Source organism: Coenobita brevimanus, chromosome 27, assembly GCF_032717465.1.
Source record: "Coenobita brevimanus isolate Jiangsu-jjx chromosome 27, ASM3271746v2, whole genome shotgun sequence".
Classification (NCBI taxonomy): Eukaryota; Metazoa; Arthropoda; class Malacostraca; order Decapoda; family Coenobitidae; genus Coenobita; species Coenobita brevimanus.
Genome location: NC_136980.1, coordinates 14,322,875 through 14,340,376, shown reverse-complemented (window position 1 = coordinate 14,340,376; position 17,502 = coordinate 14,322,875).

Sequence of the window (17,502 nt, the reverse complement as noted above, 5' to 3'; positions counted from 1 at the left end):
TCCCTCCACCTCATCCTCGGTCTACCCCTCCCTCTCCCTCCCTCCACCCCACCCACATACACCCTCTTAGTCAGTCTTTCACTCTCCATCCTCTCCACATGTCCAAACCACCTCAGTGTATTTCTCCTAATCTTTTCAACCACATCCACATCTACCCCACAACGTTCCTTCACTTCTTCATTCGTCAACCTGTCCCTCCATGTCACTCCACATGCTCCTCTCAAGTAACTCATTTCCACTGCTCTCACTCTTGACTTGTTCCCCTCTTGCAAGGTCCACGCCTCGCTTCCATACGTCAGGGTAGGGATCACAATACCATCATGCAGAGACTTCTTAACTTCCATACTCACTTCCCTATTTCTCATCACATATTTCAGCATGCCTACAAACCTTCCTTCCCTGCTGTACCCTTTCACGCACTTCATCCCCCAAAGTTCCATCCTTACTCATCACACTACCCAAGTACTTGAATGCACTCACATTCTCCATATCCTCACCATCCAACCTCACTGCACACTCTGTGACTTCATTCCTCTCAAACACCATAACTTTACTTTTGTTTACATTAACTTTCAGCTTCCTCCTCCTACACACTGTCCCAAATTCATTCACCAAACCTTGCAACTCCCATTCATCTTCACTCAACAATACTGTATCATCAGCAAACAGCAACACCGGAAGCTTCCAAATCTCACCCTCATTCGTTAGGGCCACCCCACATCCACTGCCCTACCTTGTACCTCCTTTACGACCCCATCCATATATATATTAAACAGCCATGGAGACATTACACACCCCTGTTTCAGTCCCACATTGAGATCAAAGAACTCACTCAGCTCACCATCCACTCGCACCGTAGCCTAGCTCCCTCGTACATACTCTTCACAGCACTCAACAATTTCCCCTCCACTCCATATATTCTTAATACCTTCCACATACCTTTCCTATCTATTCTGTCATAAGCTTTCTCCAAGTCCATGAAGGCAGCGTACACTTTCCTTCCCTTCTCTAGATACTTCTCCACTAAACATCTTAGAACAAATATCTGATCTACACACCCTTTTCCCTTCCTAAATCCCCCTTGTTCTTCTCCAACTAGCTCCTCTGTCATATGCCTAACCCTATCAATGAGTATTCTACCATATATTTTACCAGTCACACTAAGAAGGCAAATACCCCTATGGTTACCACATACTTCTCTCTCCCCTTTTCCTTTGTACAGAGGAACAATTATACCTGATTTCCAGTCCTCTGGAACCCTTCCCTCTTCCCAAGCCAATCTACACAACTTCCATATCCACTCCACAACAATCTCACCCCCATACCTAAGCATTTCACCACATACTCCATCAATTCCTGGGGCCTTTCCCAGCTTAATCTTCTTCATCGCTTCCACTACTTCCGACCTACTGATCTCTTCCTCCCTCCTCTCATCTCTTCTTCTCCCAGCCATTCCCCAACCACTTATACTCACACTGCTCTCACTCTCTACATTCAACAAATCCTCAAAGTGCTCCTTCCATCTCCTCAATTTCTCTCTCTTCTCTACCAACAATCTATTATTCCTATCTTTCACTCCCCTACTATTTCCCCTTTCACACATCCTTACTTTCTTTACCTCCTTCCAAAACAATTTCTTACTCTCCTCCATTTCACACTCAGATTCCTCCCAAACTCTTCATCCACTTTCTTCTTACTCTCCTTCACCAGTCTCTTAACCTCCCTTCTCCTGCTCACATACCTCTCTCTTCTCTCTCTCATCTTCTCCCTACCTCTACTCGCCAAGCCATTCACCATATGCCTTATTCTTTTGTTCCACAGCTCGTTTCACCTCATCATTCCACCATGCTGTCCCTTGCACACCCTTGCATCTCCTCCTCCTCCACAAACCCCCTCACACGCTGCGCTTATCTCTTCCGTGAATATCTTACATACGTCTTCCACCCCTTCCATCTGCTCTAGCTCATACCTTCCCAATCTTTCTTCCACTATGCTCTTATACTCTGTCCTCTTCTCACTATCTTGCAATTTCTCCACTCTTCTCACAGGAGCTGTTTCCTCCTGTCTTCCCCTTCGCCTCCTCAACCACTTTCTTTGCAGCTCCTACCTTGGCCATCACTAAGTGATGGTCCGAGACTCCATTCCCCACCCTCTCCACACCCTTGCATCCAACACTTGTCTTCTCATTCGCTCATCCACACACACGTAGTCTATCATTGCCTTTCGTTCAACAAGTTCACCATCCATCCTCCTCATTACTCTCCATGTATACCGGTGGATCATCTTATGACGAAAGTAGGTGTTGGCTATTGCCAACCCCTTTCCAGCACAGATGTCCACCAAAGCACTACCATTCCCATCTACTTCTGCTGGCACACCCCACTGACCAACCACTCCATCCACTCGTACATTCCCGACTTTGCCATTCATGTCTCCAATCAACAGCACTCTCTCGCTCCTCTCAAACTTGTCCATACATGCTTCTACTCTCGCCCAAAACTCATCTTTCACTCTTGCCACTCGATCCTCTGTTGGAGCATACACACATACAATCGCCCATGCTTGTATACCTACTTTCATCCTCACCCATACAATCCTTGCACCCACTGTTCCATACTCTCTTATATTCTCCTTCCACTTCTTGCTTATCATCAGACATACTCCCTCTCTTGCCCTCTCATTCTCACTGACTCCTGCACATATACCTACACCGTATTCCCATTCTCTCATCCTTTCACCTTTCCATTTAGTTTCAGTCAATCCACATATATCCACTTTTGCATCCTCAAGCACCTGGACAATCTCTCTCTCTTTCACTTCATCATTCACTCCTCTCACATTCCACGTTCCTACTCTCAGAATGTCCTTTGTCCGTTCCTTAGTCGTCAACGTATGGTCCGTCCGGGTCGAGGCGCTTTATTTGCTTTTTAGTTAGTTCTTTTTACGGGGTGGGGCACTAACCCACCACCAACCCTTTTAGTCGCCTCGTACGACAAGCAGGGATACTGGGGGAGTATTCTTGAAACCCCCCTACCCCCAGGGGTAATAATACTAAAAAATAATTTTATCTACCTATCTATCTATCTATCTATCTATCTCTCTCTCTCTATCTATTTATCTATCTATCTATCTATCTATCTATATATATATATATATATATATATATATATATATATATATATATATATATATATATATATATATATATATAATTTTAACTTTGACGCTGTTGGACCTCCAGACTGAGATGTTGTGCCAAACTTGGTAGCGAAGCTGGCGGCCTTGGCAGACACGCCTTCATATTGATGTTGTTTAGAATAATTGTAGTTTTGAATAAATAGTTTCCGTGTAGTACCCTTATATTGTTTTTTATCATTTTTATAAATATTTGTGTGACTGTGTGGCACTGCAGGCCTTCTGGCTATGAGAAACGGTTATGACGTAACTGAGTTATGAGACACTTGTTCATCATACAGATCATAATCTGCTATGTGGCACGTTACTCTCCGACGGTAACTGTACTCTATGTGACACGTTCATAACACTACAAGTGTGACACTCATATGGAAGAAATATTCTACTGTGTAAACTTGTCTGCCGTGTTCAGACAACCAACAACCCATTGCAGGATTTGGTGGTTGAGGGTTGAGTTTGGTGGGGGTGAAGGATGACCAGGTTTCCAGTATGTCCGCAAAATGCTCGTCACATGCAGCACAGGAACGTTGTTACATCACTGCTTCAGCAACAGCTATGTAGCTTGCCCTATTATAAGGTGAACAAAAGCCACTCTCTAGATATTTACCAGTTGTTATATAGTGGGTGCAAATGCTATCGGTAATGTTTTATATATATATATATATATATATATATATATATATATATATATATATATATATATATATATATATATATATATATATATATATATATATATATATATATATATATATATATATATATATATATATATATATATATATATATATATATATATATATATATATATATATATATATATATATATATATATATATATATATATATATATATATATACTTACATTTATGTGGTCTGGGTTTAGAGTCTTGTATTGGCCAATTAAGCGAAATTTCGATGAAATAACACGACGTGGGCTCAAAGACCGGTACATAATTTTATTTAATCTAGGCAACATAACCCCATTAGCAGGACGCATTATACAGATGACTGCCATCCCCTATTAAGATAATAGATCAGCCAACACCTGATAATAATGAGCCTCTACGTGTATAGTAACGCCATAGAGGAATACCTACGTGGGGGAGAGCGAGTTAATGACTGCTGGAAGCTGCTGCTGTAGCATGTTAACACTAGAGCGATTTGGAAGCCCGACGGCATACTGTGTCACACTTGCAGTGAAGATTAATTCTTGTCTGCACTGAGCCTACATCAAACAATGGAAATTACTGTACCACTTGTCGTAACACCAAGTTCACTGTTTATTGATGATATGTAATGCTATGAATTTTGTAACTGCATCCTCTACCAGCATTACTGAAATCCATACAGGATATTAGTGAACACATACTGCTAATGACACGCTCAGTGAGGTGGAGGGGTGGGGGAGTTGGGGCTATCCTTGAGCAGTGCGTGGCAGCCGTGGTAATATATATGTTACCGGCAAAGTGGGAAACCCGTCATTGTATAGAATGTGTAGGTATTCTATAGAATGACTAAAACTTCAAGACAGGCTATAAAATAAAGTCATCTGTACACATGTCCTAGGTATTCTATAGATTACCTAGTTCGTTTTAGGCAACGTGTGAAATTACCAAACTGCAACACACAGGCAAACTGTGAAATCAGACATTTCGTATACGTTAGGTTAATTTAAGCTGCGGTTAGGTTAGGCTAGGATAATATAGGTTAAGCTTAGGTAAGATTAGGCTAGGTTAAGTTAGATTAATTTAAATAGACGCTCAACACAGCTTTCTTCTAAATTAACCTAACCTAACCTAACCTAACCGAACCGAACCTTACCTGCCCTAACCTAACTTAACCTAACCTAACCTAACCTGCGTTAACCCAGCCTAACGTAACTTAAACTTAACCTAGATTATCCCAGCCTAACCCCCTGTCGTCTATTAAACTTTGCCAAAAATATTCTAGACGTTCTGTAGAAAACCTATGCATTCTATTAAAATCACTACTGTAGGTAGTGTATGTAAGGTCAGAATGAAATAAGCTTGTTTCATACTTTGCGAAATAATGCTAACCATTCTATACAATACGTTATTTTCGCACAATATTGGTAACATATATAATTTGTAACATTCCGTTGTGTCCGGAAATCCGATGGTTATGTCATTTATACAACGTCATGGATCTTACATAAAAGACAATGAAATAATATCTCTAAGGTTCTTAGGTTCTGGCAACAGCCATGAGGGACATGGCCGAAGCTAGGTCTTTCCTCATCCCACATTCTGCATTATATCTTCGTAGTGTTCTTATTAACTGTAACCACCACAATGAGATGTAACACACTTTAATGATTGAATTACCCAGAAATTCCCTCTCACATAAATAATGCACCTCATACCGTCTCCTCCACCTTCTCAAACACCCACTATTTTTCAAAACCTCTACAGTACCTCCTGTACCCTGCCATAAAACCCCCAACCACCCACTGCCTGCCTCGCTCAACTCTACTTTCCGATACGCAAGTGGTTCACACCTCAGACAGCCCACACATTGACAACGCTGTGAGTGGCCAGTGCGGCAGTGGAGGCAACTGTATCTTTATTGGTTACCGGAAACTATACTGTCAATATTTGTGTAAAAGAAAGATTTTTTATTTATTTATTTATTTTTTTTATGCGGTAATGCTCTATGCCGTATTTCACGACCGTGAGACGGGACACCAACCTGCACCTTGGAACAGTGTATTATCTCATTTGATAGTAAATGCTTTAGCGGAATCGTGAGATATCACTGGAACGATAAGGGGCATAATGAATGAATACACGCGGAGACTGACTCAAGACCTATTCATTGCATAATACTTATTAGCAGTTCATTGCGCTCTTTTTTTTTTTTTTTTACCTTTTTAATAATCAACATTTACAACCTTCCAAAGCTGAAATGCTTTTCCATAAACAGGTCAGTTCTCTTCCTGCACTGCAGTTCATCATTTCAATATTTACCTTAATAACATCTGCGACTTTCCCATTCCTAAAGCATTTAGAGAAAGGGTTCGTTGACTCATAACTTCAACAACTCGCTCTTCTCTCTCTCCCGGCTGGAAGGAATTCATAGATTGGAAGATCCCTTGTTCATCAGTCCAATGACACATTTTTCATTAATTCTTGTTTCCACCTTAACTATTTATATTCAACTCTGGAAGGACCTCTTGCTGTGCAGAGGTTGATGGAGGCTGTATCTAACACCTCAGCTTCGGAAAGTCTCTCTCCTAAGTTGAATTAAATCACCTGAAAGTAGTAGGATTATAATAACAAATACGTCATCGGGGTGAAGTGGCTTCAGGTGGCAGTTTGAAGCCTTGGGTCGTGTTCAATATGGCTTTAGAGGTTCCAGAACGCCTTCTTCTCTCGAACTTATTTAGAATGTTCAAACTCGACTTTCTCCTGTACAGTATGCTATTTATATCGTTTAAATACTGATATAGCTGCATCTGTAAAATGAAAAGGCTATTGATGAGTAGTATGCAGAATAAATCACTAAGGAAAAGGTGTTAGGAACCTCCAGATCCACTTTCAATACGACCTTTTGTTAGACTACACGGGGAACAGTTGCCAGTGGCACTGATGCTGGTGAAGTTAGGAAATGTTCTGAACTACCAATAACAAGTGTTGGTTCAGTGTGAAACTTTGCCTACGACTTGCCTCCGTCCTGGGGTGGGATTAGAAGGTGTGTTGCAGCGACGACTGACAACTGTACTCCATGAATACCTGCAATGTGTGCTGGATAGCGTTAAGAATGACTGTGGCAAAGGATCTGCCTTTAACACCTCAAGCAGAGAGAGAGAGAGAGAGAGAGAGAGAGAGAGAGAGAGAATCTTGGTAGTTAAGCGATTAATAAAACGTAAAAACTAATCAGGTGATAACAAATATATAAGGAAAAGACATCCTGGGACCGTAGGGGTTAATGCAGCTATATTCACTAAACCTCGTTCATCCAATTAAACAGTAACATAAGAAGTTTTGTCACTAAGTAAGGTCCAACGTCCTATACAAACATGTTTCACGATTACCAAAATTTTAGTAAAAGTCGCTAGGTTTGCTGAAAACTACAGTTTGCAGCATATGCCCGTCTCCTGCCTTTTCCTCAGAGAATATACACATCCACCCACCCTACCCATCCACATCTACCACTCCACCTCGCCCATCCACCACCCATCCTTCCCACCCGCCCAACCACTGATATACCTCACCCCCTACCCATCCACATCTACCACTCCACCTCGCCCATCCACCACCCATCCTTCCCACCCGCCCAACCACTGATATACCTCACCCCCTACCCATCCACATCTACCACTCCACCTCGCCCATCCACTACCCATACTTCCCACTCGCCTAGCCGCTGATACTCCTAACTCCCTGCCCATCCTACCAACCCAACCACCAATCCACCACCATCCCATCCATCTGCTCACCAAGCTCCACCAACAGGATGATTTGCAAGTTTCGAGAGAGAGAGAGAGAGAGAGAGAGAGAGAGAGAGAGAGAGAGAGAGAGAGCAGTCCTTCCGCCATACACATAAAGAGAAAATATTAAAAGTTTCCGCAATCTTGTGGCAATTTTATTTTGTCATTATCATTATTATTATTATTATTATTATTATTATTATTATTATTATTTCTTTTTGAAAACTGAATGGCTGTTACTTGGAGGCTGTTTGGTCTGTAACCTTCAAACTTGTCGGCTGAGTCCCCCAGCTGGCCGTTTCATCCGGCAAAATTGGAAGGAATGTGTTAACCGGATCTCCGGATAGTATCCGGAACATGGGATACAAATTGTTGACACTATCTCAGGAACGACTGGAGCTAGAAAGCAGGAATTGTTACAGCATGTGCCAATTGCCAGGGAGCAGGTCTGAAAGGAATATGATCTTCTATCTATCTATCTATCTATTGCCAGACGCCTTAATCCCGTAAGGGGTGGCCACAAACAAATCGCCTCCATGTCGCTCTGTCCCCCGTCATTTCACTGCCCTGCTCCCAGCTCACATCCCCCTCTCTCATATACCTCTCCACCCCATCCCTCAATCTCAACCTTGGCCTCTCCCTCCCTCTCCTCCCCTTCACCTCATTCACATACATTCTCCTCGTCAGTCTCTCACTCTCCATCCTCTCCACATGGCCAAACCACCGTAATGTGTTTCTCCCAACGCTTCCTATCACATCCACATCCACACCACAACATTCCTTCACTTCCTCATTCGTCAACCTGTCTCTCCATGTGACTCCACATGCTCCTCTCAAATAACTCCTTTTCACTGCTCTCACTCTTGACTTCTGCTCCTCCAACAAGGCCCATGCTTCACTTCCATACGTTAGAGTTGGTATCACAATACCGTCATGTAGTAGCTTTTTCACTTCCATGCTCACTTCCCTCTTTCTTATCACTGCTTTTAAGGAACCAGCAACCTTTGTTCCCTGCTGCACCCTTTCAAGCACTTCACCTTCTAAGCTTCCATCCTTACTCATCACACTACCCATGTACTTAAACCCACTTACATTCTCCATTTTACCTCCCCATCCAATCTCACTGTGCATGGACTGACTTCACTTCTCTCGAAGACCATCACTTTACTCTTCCCTACATTCACCTTCAGATTCCGTTTCTTACACACTCTCCCAAACTCATCCACCAAACCTTGCAGCTCCCTTTCGTTTTCATTTAACAACACCGTATCATCCGCAAACAACTGTACATGGAGTTTCCAAACACTGTCCTCTCGCACTAGGGCATCTCCAACATCCATTGCCCTACCTTGTATCTCTTTTATAACGCCATCCATATACAGACTGAACAACCACGGAGACATGACACATCCTTGTATCAATCTGCCTTCAAATAGAAAAATTCACTCAGTTCACCAAACACACACACTGCAGCATTATCACCCTCATACATACTCTTCACGGCCTTCAACAACTTCCCATCCACTCCAGTTCTTAATACTTTCCACAGTCCTTGTCTATCCACCCTGTCATAAACTTTCTCCAAATCCATGAAGGCTGCATACAACTTCCTTCCCTTCTCTAGAAACTTTTCCACTAAAGATCTCAAAATGAAAATCTGATCTACACAATCTCATCCCTTCCTAAAACCTCCCTGTTCTTCTCCAACTAATTCCTGTTATTTCCCTAACTCTGTCAATAAGTATCCTACCATATACTCTTCCTGTTACACTAAGAAGGCAAATTCCCCTGTGATTACCACACACTTCTTTTTCCCCTTTTCCTTTGTACAGGAGAATAATTATACCTGACTTCCAATCCTCCGGGACTCTACCTTCCTCCCAGGCCAATCTGCACACATCCATTCTATTACTATCTCTCCCTCATGCTTCAGCATTTCACCACACACTCCATCAATTCCCGTGGCTTTTCCCATTTTAACTTTCTTCATTGCTTCCACAACTTTCATCCTGCTGATTTTTTCCCCTCTTCTCACATCCCTCCCTCTCCCAGCCATTCCCCAGCCACTTATACATACATTGCTTCCAATCTCTATGTTCAACAATTCATTAAAGTGTTCTCTCCATTTGCTCACCTTTTCTCACTCCTCCACTAGTAATCTGCCATTTTTATCTTTCACTCCTCAACTAACTTCTTTGGCACCCTGTCTAACTCTCTTTACCTCTTTCCAGAACATTTTGTTACATTCCCTTCATTTTAAACTCAAATCCCTTCCAAATTCCTTATCCACTCTCTTCTTACTCTCTCTTACTAATCTTTTCACTTCTCTCTTCCTCTCTACATATAACTCTTCCGTCTCTCAACTTCTTCCACTTCCCTGTTGCTCATCCACTCACTATATGCTTTCTTCTTTTGTGCCACAGCCTCTCTCATCTCTTCAGCCCACCATGCTGTTTCCTGCATCCTCTTTCGCCTTCTCTTCACCCCACACAGCACCCCACATGCTGCACAGATTTCTTCTGTGAATATCCTGCACACACCTTCGATGTCCCCCATCTGCTCCAGTCTATATTAACCCAATCGCTCCTCCACTTCCCTCTTATATTCAGCATTTTTTCCATCCTCTTGTAACTTTTCTACTCTCCTTGTAAGAACTACTTCCTCCTGTCCTTCCCTTCTTGTATTTCTTCATTTTGTTTCGCCTTTGATTCTGACCACCACCTAGTGGTGGTCTGAAAGTCCACTCCTCCAACCTCTGTATGCTCTTGCATCCATTACACACCTTCTCATCCTTTCATCCACACACACATAATCAATCATTACCTTCCGTTCATTCAGTGCTCCATCGACCCTTCTCCTCACTCGCCATGTATACCTATGGATCATTTTGTGCCTGAAGAGGGTATCAGTTATCACCAACCCCCTCCCGGAACAAATGTCCACTAAAGCACTGCCATTCTCATCCATCTCTGCAGGCACACCCAATCACCAACTACTCCATCCACCTTCACATTCTCTACTTTTCCATTCACATCTCCAATCAGAAACACTCTCTCATTCCTTTCAAACTTTTCCAAGCACACTTCCACATTTTTCTGGAACTCTTCTCTCACTCTGCTTGCACGATCTCGCGTTGGCTTATACACGCACACAATCGCCCACATTTGTAGTCCAACTTTCACTCTTACCCACACACTCCTTGAGTCAACTGATCCATACTTTTTTATATTCTCCTTCCATCTGTTACTCACAGCATTACACACTCCTTCTTTTGCCCTCTCATCCTCACCTACTCCCACGCTTATACCCCATCCATACTCCCATTCTCTCACACTCTCACCGCCCATTTAGTTTCAGTTAATCCATATACATCCACTTTCGCACCCTCAAGCACCCGTACAATCTCTGTTTCTTTCACCTCATCATTTGCACCCCTCACATTCCATGTAGCTATCCGTACCATGTCCTTTGTTCTGTCCTTAGTCGTCACCTTTTGGTCAGTCCTGGTCCGAGGCGTCTTGTTCGTATTTTTTGTTAGTTGTTTTCCAGGGAGGGGCACTAACCCTCCGCCAACCCACTTGTTGTAACGTAGGGAACACGTGTTGATTGGTTATAAGGTTACCACCCAGCGCTGTAAATGCTTTCCTAGTTTACAGGAAATCATTTGGCTTACCTGTCAGTGTAGAGCTACCCCCAAAACAGGGTATCACTACAACAAGATGGTGGATGATCTTAATCGGATGAATATCCTCCGAGGTCGTCCACGACCAAAAACTGGGACTTTTCCGGATATTTCTGATGACATCTAATTTTCCATTAAGCATTAAAGCCACCAAACTTGGTGGACTTATAGACTGTGATGACTTAAAGTGACATGCATAAAATCAGCGACCTTGACTTCAAGGTCCCTCTGGAGTTCGGCTTCTAATAGGCAATGGCTGTGGGAAGCTTTTCTTTATTTGATTTCGGCACAATTTTCTATAGTATAAAAAAAAAGTTAATGACAATAAAGTGAAACGAAATGAATGAATGGTGTGAGATGTTTAGACAATTATGTATGAGCGTTCGTGGGAAGACTAAGGAAGGAGGGAGTTTGTTGGTAATGATTAGTGTTGGAGAATATTGTGCAGTAATTAATGTGTCACGTCAGACCTTGATATGTGTCAACATTAAATGTGAGGCGGTAGAAGTGGTTCTGATTAATGCATTTGTACTCAGTGTTGACAGAGGTGTGGAGGAAGATGTGAATTATTACCACCAATATTGAATGATGGAATATGTGCCCAGAACCATTACAGTGATTGTGATTAATGATATGAATAAAAGAGTTGGTCCAGGTCCCGTGAATTATGTTAAAGGTCTTGCTGATGTGCCAGAGCAAACGATAATAGAAGTCGACTGAAGAACTTATGTGAAGAAAGAAAGGTCTTTATAAATTATTCTTATTTTAGATACAAAAATGTACACAACTGAACACTGACAGAAGCTAGAAGGATTCTGTGATTGTAGAAAGAACGATGCATCACTTTTATTATCCGGAATCATTAGTTCAGTTTACAGCAAAATTTTGAACCGGTATATACAATAACCACGTCAGTAGAAACTAATATTGAAACTCACTTGCATTCCTGAAATCCGATATGATTTATCTTTCGCTGTTCTTTATTCTCTAACGCCCTTTTTCCTCATTCGCTGCGACCTCTTCAATAATCCAATTCATATAAACACTGAACGACTGCGCAGAGGCATCACACACCCTTAAATCACTCCCATAGTTATTCTAAACCCAGACACTCTTACAAATGCTCTGCCACTATCGTATAACTTCATCACTTCATTTCGTTTCCGTAACCCCATCAGTACTGTGATGTTTATTTATACACTTGTTGCCAACAAGCAATATTATTCAGCTCGATAGAGTTTTCTAAAAGTAGACAGGCAAATATACCCTTCACATACCTCTTCAGTACGAAAGGTATTTTGTACCAAGAAAAAATCGCCAAACTGAGGCAAGAATGAACTAAGAAAGACGTCACCAGATTTAAGGTGCAATACACAGAAAAACATCTTCCTGTGTTAAGTACCAGTGGCCCCGTCCAGCTGTATAAAATATACAAATAATAACTCAGTGGCCACCTAGAACATTGTCTCCGGCAAGTAGGGTAGGTGGTGGCCCAGTCGTTAGAGAGGTGGTCTGCTGCCCTAATGGACACGAGATCGATTCCCGGCTGGGACAGGGATTAGTGTCAAATTTGAATTTCGTTCAGTCAGACTTAACTGATCTATCATATGATTCACCGACATGTTGTAAAAGCGCCCCTCCCCCATACCAATACACCATACCTGTATGATACAGTCCTCTCGTGTATTCAATATGGATGGTGGCTGTTAGCGCCGAAGTGGTGACATGGGGTTGTATATGGTACGTAGAAAGACTGTTGGGCCTTATGGAACTGGCTGTTACTCCTATGCCAAAAGCTGGACGTATAAAATAATGTTGACGTACACTACACAATACCAGCCTGTTCATTCTCACTCACCAGGAGCTGTGATGTCTGTCATAACCTACTCATCACCACCTTTCCACAAAGCTTATAGTTAACACTTAGCAGACGTATTACTTGATTCTTTGCACTCACTACAGTCATCTTTGCTTTAGGACAAAGGTACAGGCATTGCAGATTTTCACTTCACTGACCAAGTTTACTCGTCCAGGTTTTCTTGCAGATTTTACAAACAAAAATAACTACATTCCCTCCGGTGTATTCAGTTACATCTGGTTGGCTGCCGTCATTCTTAGGAAGTAACACCATGGTAGTGAAAGGAACCAGTAATAAGTACTCATTCAACTCATTCAGTACCTTCGGGCAGGGGATAAACACAGTTATACAGTATATTTAGTGTAGACACAGACCACCACGGTATACACGTCTTTTAAACACCGAAAAACTTTTCCCTGGTTATGGGGGAAAATACTACTACACATTTCCTACATGTTATAAAAGCCGACAAAAAGGGTGGTGAATGGGGCCTGGTTCTGGGGTGAGCGTAAGAAAATGAAATGGGGCTCAGACTGCCGTGTCTGAATGAGTGTGGATGTAATACTAACTGGGATATTATCTTTATTTGCCGTGCAAAACAACAGGCATAAACTTAATAACCTGTTCCTTATGGCCCATCCTGCCGCCTACGTGCCTTACGCGCCAATCTGACACTAATACTCACCGTCCATATTGAATGCATGATAGACTAGACTAATTTAGGACTGGTATAATGCTATTAGCGGGGGTGTTTCTGTGTAATTGATGAAGTAAGTATTATCGTTTAATTAGGCTATGAGATAATTCAAGTGTGTTTTAAATGACAATTGCTATAACAAAGCAGAGAGAAACAAAGTGAAAGGAATGTGAGAAGAGGTGCTTTGAGATGCAAGGGAAAAACGTCTGGGATGAATGATAGAGTAAGAGCAAAGGTTGGCATTGTAGTATTGATGAGACGTGAGGTGTGAGACTGTGTTTGTGAAGGGGAGGGGGATGATATTGCAAGACTGGTTCAGCGTAAGGTGAAAGTACTGTAGCTAATGATGAGTGCATGACAGTCTTGTTGTTGTTGTTGTTGTTGTTGTTGTTGTTCATGAACCCCAGTCTGTCTAGCTCAGCAGACTCATCGACCAAAGGCAAGCAACAGCCCCTGGAGGGTCGTTCCATGCAGTCAAGTAATGTTCCCTTGTGTGTTGACAGTGCATTGCCGAGGCAAGGCGTGGCTAAAAGTATGGAGGTTTGGCTCGATGCCGCTTTTGCGTCTCTACACCTAGTTAACAGGGGCACTATAGCTGGCTCCACTACATACCGTGATCTGGTTATATGGCTAACACCCAGCATTGTAAATGGTTTTCTGAGTTACAGGAAACCATTAGACTTGGCACTCTGTGCAGAGCCACCTGAAGTGGAAAGAAGAGTTACAAAAAAAAAAGAAAAAAGAAAAAAGGAAGGGTGGAAGTAAGCAAGGAAGGAAGGAAGGAGGGACTAATCAGTAACCAGCACAAAGCCATAAATGGGCTATACTGGTATGGCACTAAGCCTGGCGTTGAAGTGGCTTTCATGATGAAGCAGTTTAGTGATGAAACGGTTTAGCGTTAAAGCATAGGGAGGAGCGGAGGAAGGGTCAGTGTCAATGGGAGGTCCTTAAACTATCCATGTTATAAAATCAAATATATAACCTGATAGGAGTTGAGGGAAAATGAAGGCCGGAAGAAACAAGAAAATATCAAGAAGAGAGATGGGGCAGAAGAGAGGGAGGGCACAGTAAGGAGAAAAATACTGGAAACAAAAAGGCTTCTTTTAGTCGCCTCCTACGACAGGCAGGGATGCTGGTGAAGTATTCTTTCTTCCCCTCCCCAGGAGATTAAAAAGAAATAAGAAGTAGGAAGTGAGGAGAGCAAATACAGAAACAGAATCGCAAAGATGAGGGAAGAAGTAAGCAATACTACATCAAGTGAGTGGACGATGGCTGCCACCAGCTACCACCAGGATGACAGTACTGGTATGTAGAAGAAGCGATGAAAGAAGTGTAAAGGAAAGGGCAAGGATAAAAACTGTGTGTGTGTGTGTGTGTGTGTGTGTGTGTGTGTGTGTGTGTGTGTGTGTGTGTGTGTGTGTGTGTGTGTGTGGACGCGTTTCCAAGCCACCCAGGAGGTAGCGTCGTGGCTCGTTTTTATTCAAGTGGTGTCCCTGCCTTGACTTGACCTGCCAGGAGGGGTCAGGTCAGTGTAGGCCTAGTCCACCGGGTGCAGGCAGTGTTGCCACTACTGCTACCCAAACTACTCTGACCTAACAAACCCAACATTACCAAATTTAGCTGAAGCTACTGAACTGAGACGGATGAAGTGACTTTACTGAAGTTCTTTACCTTACCTTATAGTCGAGTTGCCGCCCTTATAATTCCTTTATGAGACCCTCCAGTGTTAACTACTGCGAACTTTTTTCACGGAAATGTGTTCTATATAGCCAGGAGCCAAATTAGCTTGGTTGCCACTTGTGTAACGTTGAACATTTGTCAGAATTCATGATGGCAGCAGCCGCCATCTTGAATGTTCAACTTTTGCTCTTGATGACATAGAGGGTCATGTAATACCATTTTTTAGGGGGTTTAGAGGGCAGGGAGCCCATTTCTGGAGGTATTTTCTGGATATGGGGTCAAAGTCGAGGTTAAACCAGAGTACATAGGTCAAATTTGACAAAAAATAACCAAAAAAAACTATTTTCCTCATTTCAGAGCACGACTATCCTCCGTGACCAGCATCCCAGCATTAGTCCTGCAGCACCCCAGGCCATCGCAGTCATCATGACTGTTGGAGAGGGGAAGTGCCTCTTCAGACTGTGTCGTGCCAAGGGAGTGTTACAGACATTCAAGACCGTGGCCGTGCAGAAGATCGTCGTTACAAGCAAAATGAAACGCGATGAACTGTACGCAGCTCTGTCAGGAAGTGATATTCTAGCTCACAAATCATGTTACTGTTGCTAAATATCGAGGACTAGGAACAGTGAACAGAGAAAAAGACACGAAAAACCCCGAGCTAGTCCTGGATAGATCATATAGCCTTGCTAGGTGACGTGACACTATTATCCCTCCCAGCAAGGCAGCTACCTAGGCAGGGCGCGAACTCTCGACCTTGCGGTCTCGAGTCACGTCCCTTACCACTGAACTACCCTGCCCCCCCCCTAGTGAACCAAGAAAAAGAAAGTCTATGTTGGTTGACATTGGTGTTTTCAAAAGGTTGTTGAAGGCCTAATGCAGTTACCTTGATTTCAAGCAAGACTGTCTGTTGTGTGGGAAAGAGTGTAATCCAAAAGACAGTAAGAACCCACACAGGTGGGTGCAGATCAGACAGTGTACAACTGTAGACACAGGTAGTGCTATCACACTCAAGCAACAGTTGGAGAACCTTTGTGATGAGAGACAGGACCAGTGGGCTAATGAGGTAATGGCTCGACTCAGTGGGGTCATTGATCTGCGTGCTGTTGACGGACAGTACCATGTCCCCTGTTGCAGTAGGTTCCGTGTTCCCGTGACCCGCCCCTCCATCATGGCACCTGCGGAGGAGACGCTGAGGTCCGTTGTCTTGATGATTGCTGAGAACGTGACAGAGAAGTGGATGGCAAAGGAGGTTTAATCCATGTACCTCCCTGCCTCGGGCACTGTGTCAAGAAGACAGTTCCTGTCCATCATCACAGCATACTGCGGCAACAAGCTGCTCGTGCTTCACATCGAGGGCTGTGACAGCACAGTTGGATTTAAAGCCAACTTAGGACACTTCATCAAAATTGTCAAGATTAGCAAGTTGACATTGTGATGAGCATAGGCACTGAAGAGGTAGTCCCCAGACCTAAGTGTCGCCATGACCTCACTCTGGATCTTCCTCACCAGCTTCTCCAATTCATCTTTTTCGCCCTTGTTGTTGCTTATCTTGACAGTTTTGATAAATGGTCCAAGGTTGGCTTAAAATCCAACTAGGCTGTTGCAGCCCTCGAAGTGGAGCAGGAGCAACTTGTTGCCAAAGTAGGCTGTGACACTGGACAGGAACTGTCTTCTTGACACAGTGCCTGAGGCAGCAAGGTACGTGGGTTACAGCTGCTATGTCTTCCATGTCTCTGTTGCGTTCTCAGCAATCGTTGACATGACGTACCTCAGCGCCTCCGCCACAGGCGCCATGATGGAGGGGCGGATCACGGGAACACGGAACACGGAACCTACATGGCACTGTCCGTCAACAGCATGCAGATCAATGACCCCACTGAGTCTAGCCATTACCTCATTAGCCCACTGGTCCTGTCTCTCATCACAGAGGTTCTCCA